General features: G+C 34.1%; 1 long non-coding RNA gene across 2 annotated transcripts; it reads right to left on the bottom strand.

Moving 5' to 3' along the window:
• Positions 1 to 269: 269 nt before the first annotated feature.
• On the bottom strand, positions 270 to 16,035 carry LOC111944822 (uncharacterized). 2 transcript variants are annotated; one of them, XR_015285475.1, is made up of 4 exons: positions 15,767 to 15,998; positions 13,864 to 13,939; positions 7,444 to 7,653; positions 270 to 3,404 (listed from the first exon to the last, which is right to left on the bottom strand). It is a non-coding gene; the product is annotated as an uncharacterized LOC111944822 (long non-coding RNA). The 2 variants fall into 2 exon arrangements; XR_015285474.1 differs by lacking the exon at positions 13,864 to 13,939 and having other exon boundaries at positions 15,767 to 16,035.
• Between the last annotated feature and the right edge of the window lie 686 nt (positions 16,036 to 16,721).

Raw genomic sequence — 16,721 nt, 5'->3', positions numbered from 1 at the left:
CTAAATTGTGAAGAGATAATCAGTTTGTGTTCAAGCTATCCATTGTCTTTCTCTTCATTCTAGGTTTGAAAGCAAAAATGTAGAAGTGCAATTAAATAAATTCAGATAAAGAAAAGAATCATGATAGCAATTCATCAGTTTTAAGAATAGCAAATGTAAATGTCTTGTGTGTTATTTCACATGGTATGGAAAAGATCCAAGAAAGATATTCTGAGTATTGTCTCCTTTCCAGAGCAGTTCAAAAGCAAAGAGAAGCAACACAGCATGAGTTTGGCAAAGGTAAGATTACTCATGTGATTTTACTTATCAAAATGTCAAGCATAACCTGAAAACTTCCTGTCAGCCATCCCAAAATGTCATAAAAAGAGAAGTTTGCAAGGCAATGTGGAACCTTTTCCTTTAGACAGAGGTGTGATTTGAGTTCAAGCCCGTGAGCAAAGAAACAGTGTTTTTACACAAACTTTGAGCCCAAATACCCTTTGTGGTATTACAAAGAATTCTAAGTCCACTGCAGCATTTCCTCCAGAGCCATATGAAAAGAATAATATATAGCTGAAAATGCTGTTACACAGATCACTTATTTTATGGGACAAAATGATCATAGGTCTAAGCAAGCAAAATTCCACTAATGTAACAACAATAACTTCATTTGCTTACCACAGCAATTAATTTAATATTATATGGACAAGTTCCTCAGATAAGTAAGTAAATAAATAAATGTTAAGTTTCATTACTTCATCCTCTGTGATACATTCAGAATTCAGAAAAAGGCAGTCCACAACATTGACTCTACTTGCAGTGAATATATAAGGTGCAGATCAAAGAAATTGTAATTTTTTAAAAAAAAAAAATCCTTGCTGTCATTATTTTCCCTGTTTTGAAATTGCTTACAAAAATAAATCACGATTCTTTGGCATTTATTGTCTTTAATTATTTCTATAAATTATTCTTATTCTCTTGGTTTAGTCTGATGATGATACTGAGCCATTTTTCTTGAGCTCATTACTCTTTCATGATATTGTTTCTATTACTTGACTGGTTAAATGAAACATTAGGAAAATAAAAATATTAAAGTGTGCTTATGTGTTGATAAGTGAACTAGACAAAGGTATTATTGACTATCAAGCTGATCTGCTTACCTTAAATATTTGGAAATTGCCCTAAGCCATGCTAGACATCTTTGTTATCTTGTTTACACAGTGAAGAGAAATAGCAACATTATCGGGCAGTTCTTCTGACATGCCTTAAGGTCATGCAGTCATAGAATCCTAGAATTCTTTTGGTTGGAAAAGACTTTTAAGATCACCTAGCTCAACTACTAACCCAGCACTGCCAAATTCACCACTAAACTATGTCCCTAAGTGCTACATCTACATTTCTTTTAAATACCTCCAGTGACAGTGACTCAACCACTTCCCTGAGCACCCTGTTCTAGTGCTTGACAACTCTTTTGATGATGAAACCTAAACCTCCCCTGGTGTAACTTGAAGCAATTTCCTCTTGTCCTGTTGCTTCTCTGTTCTCCTGTTGGGAGAAGAGACTGACCGCCACCTCACTACAGCCTCCTTTTAGGCAGCTGTAAAGAGAGATAAAGTCTCCCTCTGAGCCTCCTTTTCTCATGGCTGAACAACCCCAACTCCCTCAGCCACTCCCCCTATGATTTTTTCATCTCAGATGAACCGTCTTCTAGAAGTTCCCTCCACTGACTAATTGAATTTGCAACGCATATAAACACACCTGTTTAATCCCATTTGCACATCGAGCATCCTGTGCTCCAGTTGCTAGTCCAGAAAAGCACAGGTGTTTATAGGTTACACACCTTGTCTGCCAAAGCTATGAGAAAATAGCACTATGGCACCTGGGTCTCAGCTTGGTATGATTAATTCTCTTGCAGGCATCGAGTCCAAAGGTGAAGTTGATGATTTGGAAGGACATAACACATTTTATTGAAATACATATAACCTAAAGTGGTATAAAAAACTAAATCCCAATTAAGCTCAAAATTTACTCAAATAATTGTTTAACTAAAAGAATTCTGAAATAAAATATTAATATAGAAGTAGTCCAGTTTTTGGTGAAATATGATGTTTGATGAGATTTATTGATAAGTAGCTGCATTCTGGTACGTACTATGCAGTGTGAAGTTGATGAATGGACTACACTAGTCCATCATATCTTTGTCTTTTTGCTTCATTTCTGAAAATCATTCGTTCCTAGTCCCTGAAGATTAAAAGCCCAATTACAAATGTTTGTCTTACACTAAAGAATATGTACTTCATTACAATTTGTACAAGATTCTAGACTGAGAATAGCACACAGTAATAAGTTAGGTTTGTATGGAACAAACACCATAGCTATTTTAAAGTTTATTATCTGCTTCACAGAACTTTGGAAATAATTCAAGGCATAAATTTCTCAGTTTAGAAAAGCAAGAACCTGTAATGACCACCAAGAATTTAATTTGAAAAAGAATGTAAATCTTAAGGAATTGTATTTTGGAAAATGATGTATGTTTTTGTATTCCATATTTCTCTCTGAATGTAGAACATACTCATATGTCCTTTATTTCTCTGTGTTTAATGTATTCCCAGCTGTGGATTGTTACAATAAATTCTGTCTCCCTCAGGTGCTGCTGTACCACAAAGAAGTAAAAAAAAAGACATTAGCTTCCTTCATTCTTCAGACAAGAGAATAAAACTGACCACTGGAAGTGTATTTAGAAGGTAGCTTACTTCATCAGCTTACTTTCTCATTTTATGAACAGTATCTCACTGGATACCAAAGGTTTTAATGCTGCATGAAATATACAGGAAGAATTATCATCTAAACCATTCTGAATTATATTTTTATTTCTGATTTTTCTAATTGTCTATTAACAATTTCAATTATACAGGAGTATTTGAGGGGAAGTCAACCCATGTGTTATTTAAGTGCTGTCTTTATACTGATAAGCAGTGGAAGACTGTAGGTTGTTATTTCCTTGACAACACTGGACTGAAGTCGTGATGGTGACTAGCTGACAGTGCAGCAGGGACATTTATAATCAGATGCATAAAGCCTTGAGGGATGGCTTGGGCACTCAAGCCCCTCCAATATTTACATTTGGCATTAAACTCTTCAAGTGAAGATAATGATTTTGGCTCATTGCCCTTTCCCAATATTTTGAAACAGTCATGCACCCATGGTCGTAATAAAAGCAAAATTAACTCTGCTGCAAAGAGAGAGGAACAGTTGCTAGTTGAAAAAAGGTAATGTCACACTTAAAACAGTTATTTTGACTCTATATTTTAAGGAACATTTTTAAATTTTCAGATTCATCCTCTAGTCAGGGGATAGACAGATAAAATTAATGTGGTCTTTCTGATCTTCCAGTAACTCTTCTAGAAGTTGACAGAAGGCCTCCACTGAAAAAGAAAGTCAAGTTCCACAGTAAGGGTAAGAGTAATCACAACTCCACATTGTGGTAGTTTCTAAATTAGTTACTAATGAATAAAAGTGCTATGACTTAGAGTAAAGCAGATTTAATTACCAAGGCTGTGGTATGGTGTTTGAAAAATAATGAGAAACCAGCCGGTCATTGGGTATTTTCACCCAGATTCAATTTACGAGAAACATGGTACAGATAATCCACCACCTTATGAAAACTATTAAACACACTGCTTATCTTAACTTGTACAAAGATATATTCACTAAATAAAGGATTAAGAAATATTCATCTAAAAGCAGAAATGTGTTTGACAACTACCCCAAATATTTTACAGGCTGAATTCGAGATGAAACTGTCACGGGACTAGTATTGCCGGAGTAATGATGTCCTCTGTAACAGAATTTTAATTAATCAGAATAATATGAGGACAAGAATTGTTTAGATTATAAGTGAGAAGCTGAGTTCCACTAACATTTTTTCCCTTCATATAGAGAGCTATCAACTCCTTTTGTGGATCTGTAGTATGGTGTACTGTAGAGACTGGAAAACAAGATAGAGTTCCAGGAAATGATGAATCATTAACCTTTCAAGTAAAATAAACAATTGTATGCTTTTTATTCCTCTCTAGAAATATATATCATTATGTCTTGAAAAACAGCCGACAAAAATTTTATAGCTCAAATTTCTAGAATTATGGTCTTTGTGACAGAATGTATCTTCAAGTGGTTAAAAGTGGTTAAAAATAAATAAATGATTAGATAAAATTCTCAGGAAACAGAGAAGCTGAAGGATTACTAGACCAAACCTGAGGCAAAGACTAGCTTTTCTATAATTTACAAATAGTTATTGCAATAAAACTGTGTCTGGTATAAAAAGTTCCATATGGTTGATTTATTTTTTGAAGGATGTGTAATTTGGATGGTGTGTGAAACCTTAAAATTCAGGATATCAACTTCTAATTATTAAGTGTTAAAGCACAGTGTTAAAGACTCTATACAGCAGGAGAATTTGCATTTTCTTTTGAACCAGTGAGGGCAGGTCAGTATAAGTGATAAAATATTGAAACAGGTTTCAGATGTCATCTTATGAAGCAGCTCATTCGTTCCTTAAAGCTCGCATATAGAACTAATAATTGTTTCTTTTTCTGGTTTAATGAGACCTGAAAATAATACTGGATCTTATAAGTAACAAAGCCCTGTCTGACTTTTAAAAACTTGAATTCTACCCCCAAAGTTCATAGAACTGAACAAATAACCCCTCTGAAATTACACTGTAGCCTCAACACTAAATCCTAAGTCTACCAACACAAGTTCTGTAGGTTGAGCATTAAGATTGATTCCTGTATTGCCAGGACATTGCTATGCTGAAGTAAGAGGCAGAAGGAGATGGAACAGCTCATTTATAACTGAATACAAAGAGACCCTGACATAGAGAGAATTTCATCATCTAAGAGACAGAAAAGTGTCTGTTCCAAGTCATCACCATAATATTGTTCTGTGATGGGTTTACCAGCTCTAGTTAAAAATAAGAAAACAACCCCCCAAACTTAACTACAGGACGGAATTTTATTTGAAAGATCAAATTAAATAAAATTTTAATTGAAATTTTTAAATTCAAGATCAATTGACAGCTGGTTTAAAGCCAATGTCTGATTTTCTACATTGTGTCAATAGAAACACAGTTTAGTTTTGACCAAAGTCAAAGCAATAGGTTTCATTAGGATGTTTAGAAGGGTATTGCTGAACTATACAGAACTAAATATTGTCCTTTCTGATTGGATAGGAAACACCACCATGTTTAAAACAGAAGCAAAGCTGTCTTCACTACAGGGCTCTGGAGATTACTTGGTTTGATCTTTGTTAAATATTTATCTTATGATGAAAAAATTCTAACTGTAGATATTTTATTTTTTATCTCCATTAACTAAAAAGAGAAGAAAGGTAGTGATGATAGCCACAGATTTCTAAGTCCCTGAAGTTTAGAGTTAAATGAGTTGAATCTTGTCCAAAATGCCCATTTTAGGTAGGACTCATTAGTGATTCATAGGTACCCACAGTGTAGACATCTGCGTGCAGACTATCTGACTAGCTGTCTGCATAAAACATTACCTACAGACTTGGGCACAGGGAAACTCCTTTCATATAGGCTACAAAATTTAATTTTGTACAGTTACTTGCTAGATACATAGAAGAGGAAACAAAGAAAAAGCATATTTTTATCATATCTCAAACTAAAATTAAGACTGTTTATGCAGGAATCTTCTGGTACTGTTATCAGTGATTACAATAAAACTTCATATTGTGGTAGCTTGCAGTGGGAAAAATCACTTCTGTCTGTTTGGCTTAATCTTTGAATTTGTGTGTGTTGTGTTTAAAAACATTTTGAACTGTTAAGATGCTAAAAGCCCTGACTGATACAAAACTAAGATGAAGAATTTTGTGGCTGAAATTATTCTGTTACTTTTTTTTGACATTAGTAGAAAATTCTAGACATCGTGAATCATTTTGAAATATGGAGAAGAACAAGGAATTCAATTGCATCAGCTGACTTGCTGAAGTTTTGTTTTGCATATATAAAAGAAATTAACAAAAATACAGCCAAAACAGGAACCAAAGTACTCAGAAAAGAAATATACACAATAATAGGCTTCATTCCTTCAGATTTCAATTCACTTTCACAGGGAAAGCAATGTCAAATATATTGGATGTGTCCTCTAGAACTGACTATGCAACTGAACATTTCATTAATTTCATAAAATATCTGTTAAGACAAGTTATCACAGAAATTACTATTGAAAAAACTCGAGTTACTTCATTGTATTTACAAATGGCCCTGTCATATAATAGCTCAGTTTGGCCTTGGTTTCTTTGGATGTAAGAAGAGACATCACAGTAAACCTTTGATTCACTAGACTTTTCAAAAACCCTCTACTGTATTTTATGACTTCATATTGCACACATTTTCTTATAAGGACTGTTCGTACAAGTCTGTATGACCCTCTACCATTTCAAATCCCTTTTGGGGATATTGTATATCCTAGCTCGAGTTTATGGGAAATAAATAATATATATATATATATATATGTATCTATATCTCTATATATCTGCCTGAATGTGTTCTGCTATGTTTGCATTCACCGACTTACTTCAGTCTGCCAGCCATAAAATAATAAACTTGGCCCTTGGTTCTCTAAGTGGAATATCATGCTCTTCAAGGTTCAAAGCACTTCAGATCTTTGGATCAGTCTCTCCAGGACAAGTCTCCTCCCCTATTCCTTTCTGCATGGTAAAAATTTTCTTAGATCTGTGCTTTCCTTGCAAATTAGTTGAGGTGTTCAAGGTACCAAAGAAACACATCATTTCAAACTGTATCATTGCTGAGGTGGATAAAAGTGATGAAGTTTTACCTGGCATGAAACATACCCTCTGCAAGCTGAGATTAATTTAAACTCATCATGTACTTCTGCTTTCATTTTTATTTATGTTGTGAAAGGAACAGCTGATGAATACTTTCTGACATGTGTTTTTTTTTTTTAATTAGTACTGAAAAAGCTAAGTATTATGAGAAAAAATTATACACACTAGAAGCAGTCAATCAGCTGTCATTATATACAATTTGTATCCAGAATTCTGATTTTTGTTTAGTAGTTAATCAATATGGGAATTAGGCCTTGCATCCTTCCCAGATTTTAATTAATAGTAACGTTTTTTGAGGGCCAGTGATGAGCCTGACTTTCCCTTGTCCAGCCTATGATCTTAGACAATTGATATACTACCATATTACTGAACATTTAAAATGAACAAACAGAATAAATAAATACAAAAATAAAAGTGTTTGGAAGCAAACAAAGGAAAAAAACCATCATTGTTTAGCTTACATTAACAAAATGATTTTTTTAAGGTTAATTTGATATTTCGACAGAAGGCTTAAGTTAAAACACAGACACATACTGTAGCTGTTAAAGTTCAAGCCAGGAGTATGCTCTGAAATAAACAAGGATATTGGAAATATCCCACCTTCTGTAGCATATTGCAGCAACAGCTGAAACGTTCATCATGCTGATTTTAGACTGCTGAGGACAAGTGGCTGGAACAGGAAGCCAATGTCTCTCTTCTGTTTATGGCTCTCTTCAGTGTCTGGCAAAAGGGAAAGCAAAATCCTTCCAGAAAAGTTTGAAGGAAGTAGATTTCAGCTTCCATGAAATCTTTCTTGAGAGTGTTTAATTTCTACATAGTACAGGAAAAAAAAGTGTCTGATTCATTCACATTTTATGGATGTGATATACTATACAACTCATTAAAATTTTTATTCTATATAAGTTAGGCCTAATAATAGCTAATAATAGCTTCTAGGATCATTAGTCATATCTTGTTCAAGAGAAAGAAAACTGACCAAAACCAATGCCCAAAACAATATACACCTGGAGGTGGAAGCCTTCCCTGTTTTTCTTACTGTACAATTAACATGTCATCATTCAGCCCACTTCTTGAATTTCTACCAAATATGTTCTAAGTTCTTGTTCTCAAGAATACTTTTTATTAATTTATTTATATCTATTATTATTTTAAGAGAAACCATGCTAGAAGACAAGCAGGATCATGCAGATCAACCAGGAAGACAGGGTTGTGTTACGGGTTATTTAAACAATGATATCAGTACTGATTATGTCTTAACTTGTATTAATACTTCTGAAAAAATCTAAAAAGGGTTTTCCAAATTTATGATGTATGAATTTTTTATTTTTTTAATGTCATTTCTCTGCATCTTTGACCACAAAATAGAAAGATAAAAGTTCATAACTTCCTAAATCATTCTGTTGTCTGCCTTTGCATTTGCCCTTGAATAATAACTTTAATTAATTCTTACTTGGACAAAAATCATAATCACCATGAAGAATATTACACGATGTCTTAAGTGCTGGTGTGAAAAACTGTTTGCTTTAGATTTGTAGGAAGCCTTATTTATCACTAGCATGATAAAGATGAAAATAGATAACAAGTATCTAATAATGTGCTGTGAAAAATATTTTTATTACCATTGCTTTATGAAACTGGTTATCACTATCATCTGCTCTACGTTTAAATTTAAAACTTTTAATATGTAATTCATAATTTATTTTTTCTTTAACTTGTTTTCAAAGTTTACTAGTAGCAGTATGTGAGAGAAATTCCCTTTTTTATATGTGGCCTTCTCAGGAGTACAAATCACAAAGATATGCTCAGTGATAGCCAGTAACAAAATATGATAGTTGTTCATTGCAGCTACCTATAAAGTCAACTAGAGCAATACTGCCTGTCTGACTCTTTTTTCTTTTTCTTTCTTTTTCTTCTCCTTTTTTTTTTTTTCTACTTCTTCCTTTTTGTTGTCTTTTACCAGGCTTGAAGGGTTTTTCTTAGAAGAGGGAAAAAATGAGTCTCTTAGTTCAGCAGTGAGATCTAAGGACTAAACGTCTGCCTAAGCACATGAGAGAACACACACAGCTCTGTTTCAGTTGGCTCAATCGCCTACTGTGTCAGTGGCTTAAAGTTAAGGAAAAAAGGAAATGTACCGAAACAAGGTACTGTTAGCCTACAAAGAGAAAGAGTTTCGTTCTCACTGAAGTACTGAAAGGAGCAACCTGCAAAAAGTCATAAATACAGACTCAAACAGTTGCAGTAACTCCTGATCTCCAGTGAAGCAACACTTCTATTATCATAGCAGGATCATTGCACAAAACCCTGGGTTTACTTTTCTCTAATGTTTCTTAAGAACAGAAAATAATTTTCTTATCATTCCCATTATTCTATAGACTACAGCCTTTGTTGGTATGGTAACTTTTATTTCTGAACACTAGCAAGCAGACCAGTTCTTCCAATTGAGGTGGTGTTGTCTCAGAAAGCAGGTGTAGGAAGATAGTAAGAATATTATTTTAGCTATTAAAACAGCTTCTATCTATAATATGAGAGGAACCAAGCAATAATGTCAGCCACTTCAAAATATGGGAAAAGTGTTAGCATTCCATCAGCTTGTTCCTTCACTTTCCTTTGAGCTATCACCCATTTGTAAACATAAGTTCATTATCATATAAGACATTAAGTAACCCAAACAATCCAGTTATTCATACTGCACAAATTCTAGATGACCTATTTACTCATATGTCTCCTACTTTCCATGCTGTGGCAAATACTTGAAACTTACTCTCCAGTAAGTTGTTATTCTATTGACTCTTTACCATCATGTTTAACTTCTGTGTTTGCAACCCCACCTGCAGCTGAAGTAGCAAAAGTAGTAGTTTAGTTTTCAAACTCAAAATTATATATAAAATTATCCCAGTTATGTGTCATGGATTTATGATACTTAAAAACTCATCACTATTTTTTTCAACATAGTTTTGTGCATAGGATATACTTGATACTGCAACTCCATTGGATTAAAAATATGATTCAATAGTAATGAGACTACAAGTAGGGACTTGTAATGAGATTACAAGAAGAATTTAACTGAAGGATGAGCAAAGCCTGTGCCAACCATTTTCTCCTGAAATGAATGGCAGATGCTTCTGTATTTCCCTTGAACTGCAGAGTTGATGGTCGAGCTGGTAAACTGGCAATGCCTCTGAACCACCTGCTGAGCAGGAAATAAATGACTAAGAAAATGACAGTGCTTAAGAGAAATGTGTGTGTGTCCACCACTGGTCAGGGTGAATTGACAAATCATTTTCCCATGTGATCTATGAATGATGAAATCAAACCTTAGTAGTGTAGGAGGTAGAAGTTTTGTGTAATAGCCAAGCAATATTTATCCTCTTCTACTAAATACACGTTGAGTTGGTCTTCTTCTATTGCATAACTGTGTATTATCAGTCTTAAATCAGCCTTCCATTACACCCAGAAAGAAGGACAACTACACTAGAATATTCACTATTCTGTGATTTTTCCTATTAGGTTTCCTGAAACTAAGTAAAGGATGAATTTATGTCTTCAAGCTATAAAGGCTAAAACATTCATATGCCCCACCTTGTCTGCTCAAATTTAAGACATGTCTGTAGAAGGGACAGATGGTGGGAAAAGAGGAAGAATGCACATGTGTGTATGCAATGCATGTACAGAAGGGAAGAAAAAGCACCATCCAGAGCTTTGAATTACCATATGATCAGGTTTCAACTCTGAAATATGAACTTATTCATTAGGGTCATGACTGTGTTTCACCTGAAATCTAATCAAAACAAATTCCTTCATCCTAAGTAAACAGCAAGCTTGCATTATGGGTGCACATTATCAGCACATTTAGTAATTTTTAGCAGAAATCAGCAATACTGTAAGAGCAGAAAATGGTAGTATTTTCCCAGTTTCAAAGATAAATTCAATAAGTGAGAGTTGCTAAGTATAGAACACTTGGAAAAACAAAGTGACAGAAAACCACCAATTGTGAACAAAATTCTGTTCCCACATTTATACTCTTAGAGTACTGTATATAAAAAGTTTCGGGGATTTTTTTTGTTTGTTTGGGGTTTTTTTGTTTGTTTGAGTTTTTGTTTAGTTTTTTTGTTTGTTTTTGTTGTTGTGTGCTTGTAGGTTTTTTGCTTTTAGAGAGGCTTTTATTTGCTAGTTTGCTTGTTTTCTGGCTTAAAAGACAGCATATAAAAGTGGCAAGACTGGGGAATTGCAACTTACCCAAATTTCCCAAAATACTTATCTACGTCACATCACGGAAGACATGGGGAAAATCCCAATGAAATCATGAAGTCATCTGATAAAGAAACAGAAACAGTTGCAAGGAAGACATATTAGGAAAATCCAAAGTACCAAAATATAAGACTCTGTTGTAACAATAGTGACAACTGGAAAACCAGAACTACAACATGTATGCAAGGAAGGTGACTGGGACAAGAAGGATATAGTTTCCCACACCACCTTGAAATCAAGAAGTGTACTGCTGTCAATGAAGCTTGCTGGGATGGCTTTCTCAGCTAGAGAAAGTAAATTTTTTTGGGGCCAAAGTGAAAACAAGCAGGAAAACTTGGCACGGCCTGTATGGGCTTGGCTAAAAGATGTTTATGCACTGCAAAGGAGAAGGTAAAAGTGTGTTCCAATCAAACAATGAAAGAACACTAACTGTATTTTCATTCAAATGCCTCATTACTCCTGTGTTACAATGGGAGCCTTTTCTCACCCAGAAAAGCAATCTTCAAACTACTAATTTTAGTACCAATTTAACTCTCACATTTACTTCGAAAATTTCTTTTGAAGATTTGGAATTTTACGACAAAATATGCATTTTGAAAAAAAATAATAATCACAGCCATCTCCACATTTCTAGTACCTCTACTATTTTCTGTAGATGTATAATTTATATACATCTATAATTATTTTTCATTCTCAGCTAGAGCTTTCTCTCCCCCAAAATAATGTTCTTATATCTGCAGTTGCAATCTGCCAACAAACTTGATAATAAAATAAAGAGAATAAAAATAATGCTTAGCTCAATTGTCTATATTCTAGCAGTGTTCTTTGTAGAGGAAAGGGCAAATACTCTCACACAGATGTTTATATAAGAACACAGGAAAAACATTGCTATCTGTTTTCTGTGTTGATGATGATGATGGTGATGATGATTATTAATAATAATAATAATAATAATATCTTTGAATCAGGGATGTGTAGTTAATTTCCTCTTCCCTGGCACCTGATTCTCTTTGTGTCTGTATTTCTTGAACGTGAATCTGTAATATTCCTTTCAAATGACAGTAACTACAAATACAGTCTGAACTATCTGTTCCTTAGGTCCATGATTGAACCTTTGCTTAATTTCCTGGTTACTGACAGGGCTGTGGCTCTATGTCCAGGGAGAAATCTAGGGAGAGGAGGGAAAATACTGTTCATATTCTTCTGCAGAATTTGTGAGTTTTCGCCTCTGGCATTCAGGTTAGAATGTCCCTTCTGATTACAGTCTGCTGCAAGACTCCTGAGGCTGCGACTGTACATTTCAAAAAGCAGAGAAAATGAATGTTACTTCAAATTATTTCTCCCCTTTCTGAGTTAAATATATGCTAGAATAATGAAGAAATCTGAACTATATACCTTTTCATTTTAACACTAAGATATGCCTAAGATATGCACTTGATATGCCTAAGTTGCACAGGGAATATAAAATATCACTGAAAACAAATAAACAACAGCCCTTACCTTCTATGACTATAAAAGTGCTTTTCAAAACTTCTAAGAATGCAATTTCTTCATTTTTATTAGGAATTTTAAGCAATTTCTCTTTCAGTGGATGCTTAGGCCTTAACGATCTGGAGCGATTTTTCTCTTAGCAATTCTCCTTAGTAAAACCTGTTTCTAATGAACTTTGCTGCTGTTTCTCCTAGTACGTGGCCCAATATGCTGACGCCCTGGAATGTACATTCCAAAGAAGGGCTACATTCTAGTCTGTACTGTTTAAAGTAATTTATTAGCCAACTGGAAGAACTAGTCTTCATCTTTCCTATAGTGTTCATAGACAGAGAGAAAACCCAGTCTGACTTTAAAAAGCTTTTTCAGGTCACAGTGCAGCTTTCTTCATGCAATTAAATGAAATATAATCCAGTTCTGGAGAAATACATATTTCCCCCATGTAGTCCATCTCAAAACTGCTTTTTCTCTCATCATAAGAATCTTTTCAGTACAGAGATTTAAAGAAAAATAACAGTTTTCATCGCTGGTCACTTTAAAAATAAACACATTATCAGCAGTGAATACAGATAATACAGATATCAAAAAAGAAGAGTAAATTTAAGTATCATCTTATCTGCAATGAAATTTCCTGATTTTTTTTTTAACCCTTTCCCATCCCAGTCTGAAGTGCCCATGGGTGATTAAACTGTTGTGACAGGTTAAACACTGGTTGGGCATGATATAAACTAGTAGAGAAATTTCCCACAAACTATATATTAAAAGAAAAAAGAAAGACCTGTTTAATGTCACATCTCACTGACACATATCACTTTGCTACTACTTGGGGGAACTACAGAGGAGCACATAAAGAGGGCTTGGATCATACTGGCTTTAAAGCATAGCATAAACCCCATTTTAACTTTCTTTGCATGATCTTACATTATAGATTGTGGGGTGAGAAAGTGCAGATTTTAGTGGACAGCACAAACTCCCGTAACTTAATTTTGTGAGGTTGGGTTACCATCCAATTTTTTCATTTATTTAGTTTTTTAATATGTAACTTCTTTAAAAGAGTATTTAGAATATTGTACAAAAATTATAGTTTCCTGACTGATGCAAAGTTTGTATTTAAATTGTGTTTTTCGCATAGAATATGAGCTGACTAAAATATTTTGCAAGTCTATTTCTTTATAGCTGTTTGCTAATTCTTTTGCTCAACCTCCTGCTCCCCCTTTGAGAGATAGGAATAAGCACAGAGAGAAAATAGAAAAGACAAGTTTTTTGTTGTAAATTCTTACTCACTTGCCTTGGTACACTTGTACACTTTTTACACTTTTTATTATTTCGGTATTGTCATCTACAATACCACCAGTTTAGCCTGTTGGATTGAGATGTTTACATTAGTAAGGCTGAATTTTTCAATAATAATAAAACTGAAAGATTTTCTGGAATGTGTTTTGTGAAAAATCTTTTTGATAGTGTTTTAACTGCTGTTTTGGAAAGCATTTTTCTAATCATGAAGCCTCAAACAGTTTTCCAATTATAAGCATTTGAATAAGGGATATTGAAATTGGTGATTTTTGTTGAAATATATAACACACATATCTTTAGACTAGGAGATAGCACTATGATAAGGCATTTTATTTTGAAAAATAAATCATACGGGACTAATCATTAATAAAGTAAAAAAATAAGTACAAATTAGTTCTGCTTTTACTTAATTACATTTTATATTATTTAAACACAGATCAGAATTAATTTTAACTTCACAAACTGGTACAATTCCAGGTAATTTTTTAATTTTTTTAAAAAAGAAACTATATAGCAATTTATTAGTAAATTAAAAATATTCTAGCTTAGATTTTATGGATGAATATCAAAGGTTTCTTTATGACAATGTGGTTGTACTTTCCTGCTTTATCTATTTGAATCATGAAAATGTGAAAAAAAACACAGACAGTTCTAAGAGTAATGAATCGCATTCACCCAATTATTACATTTCTTTAACTAATGGGCATCACAGGATATTAGAAATTTATTTTTGTTCCAATTTCCAAACATGATGCCAAATGTTCTTATAAGTATCGTATGAACTGAATATCATCTCATGCTCCTTCTTGTTTGTGCTTTCTGGATTTGAGCACCCGTCTATATATAGATATCTCACTGTGTCTTACCACACAGATAAAGATTTTTATGCAGCTGAGGGAGTATCCTTAATTTTTATAAACGTGTCAAAATAATACTGTATCTGTGAGGGCCCAGGTTCAGAAAAACTAAATAATAGATGAATGCTTGGTCCTTTTAATGCCTTACTCTGCCTGGACACTCAGGCTCTTAAAAAGCAGAAAGACTTTTGTTCATTGCTGAGAGCAATGGGAACTCAGCTACATAATAAAAAAATGATCTCCATTATGAAGAATCTCATATCTAAACAAAGGAGAGGGGAAAAAAATGCATAGCCAGAGAAAGAAATGAGGTATGCTTGTATGATCACAGGACCTGTGACAGTGCTACAAGTACAGGATACCTCCTTCCCAGTCTTTTTGCAGAATCACAAAATGAGTAAGGTTGGAAGGGACCACTGGAGGTCATTTAGTCCAAACTCCCCTGTTTCAGCAGCATCCCCTGGGGTGTGTTACTCAGGATTGTGTCTAGAGAGGCTTTGAATATCTCCAGAGGAAATTCCACAACCTTTCTAGGCAACCCTACTGACTACAAAAGGCTCTTTACAGCCTGGTTTATAAAGCATTTTATGGGAAGGAGATGCCCTAAAAGGATAGAGAACTACCAGAAAAGAGAGTTTAATTGTAAAAGGCTGAGTTGTACCAAAGGAAAATAATTTTTGATGAAGTATAAACTATCATATTCTAGAAAGAAAACAAACAAAATGAGTCATTCAAAGATTTCCTGTAGATGGTAAAAATTACAACAAATTTAGCTCCATATTTTTTCTTAGGGCACAATAGTGTTTTAAATGAATATCATTTATATATATACTTAAGAACTAGTGAGTGGGAATATAAAAAAAATTTTAAATAGATAATTTTGTTCATGAGGTATGAAGAAAATAAGGAATTTTCTTCCTTAAACTTATGCAGAATATTGGGATGTATAATTTTAACATAATTTGCTTCATTATTTCTCACATTTGTTCCTGCCCTGCTTAATAATATCTGTTTGTAATAGATCTGTTCATACTCACCCTTTGTGAGGAGTCACGGCAAGACTGGCACCAAATGTCCTTTATTCTTTGTTCTGTGGAGCTGTTGTAACACAAGCTGGCTTTTTGCATCATTATTTTCTTACTTCGCAGCATGAAATAAATGGCACAAAGTAATGGGTTTAGACAGTGAATAGTAAATCTGAAAAAATAATAAATACTAGAGGAGTAAGACAATTTCTTTTCCAACAGAGTTGCTGTTATCAGACAACTGGAACTCCCACAAGTTGAGTTGGGTTTGTTGCCAACTCATCTTCACCACCTGAAGCAAGTATGTTTATCCTGTAATCCTCCTTCCAGGGTTTCAGCTGTGTGTGATCCAGATTCTGGTTTGGACACAGTACAGCTGTCTAACTCCAGCTTAGACTTCTGATAAGACAGAGATGAGAAAAAGCAGAAAGGAAGCATACAGGCTAGAACAGTGTAAAATAACAGAAGCAAAATCACAGATAAAGATGGGACAATTTAGATAGTAACAGCAAATATTTAAATTATAACAATAGTAGCTCAAAGATTTAAAATATAAAACTCTGGACTGAAAACTGTTACAATTGTAAGGGAGTCAGAAGAAAAACATCTCATCCACAAAATGGATCAATCTGTTTGAACCATTGTCTTCCTCACCAAAAGGACTGCAGCATCTCATCAGAAGGATTAGAGGATGGGATCAACACTTAGCCTAGTAGCTTGTTTGTCCTGCCTGTCTCACCTGTGTATCAGTTAGGAAATCAGTGTTTTATACTCTTACCTGGTAAATGTACTCATCCTGGCATCTGTGTGGGCACAGTTGATTGAAAAGATGTGACAGAAGAAGAGAAGGTGACAGAGGAAGAGAAGGTGACAGAAAGATAAAACCTGTGCTTTAGTTATTGTGATTCTTGATGGTGGCTTATGGTGGCTGATAAGGCTATAGATATTTTCTCATATTTTAGAATGT

Source organism: Cyanistes caeruleus, chromosome 3 (genome assembly GCF_971803275.1).
Source record: "Cyanistes caeruleus chromosome 3, bCyaCae1.hap1.1, whole genome shotgun sequence".
NCBI lineage: Eukaryota > Metazoa > Chordata > Aves > Passeriformes > Paridae > Cyanistes > Cyanistes caeruleus.
The sequence above is the reverse complement of the archived record's forward strand: the minus strand, read 5'-3'. Positions and strand labels throughout refer to the sequence as shown.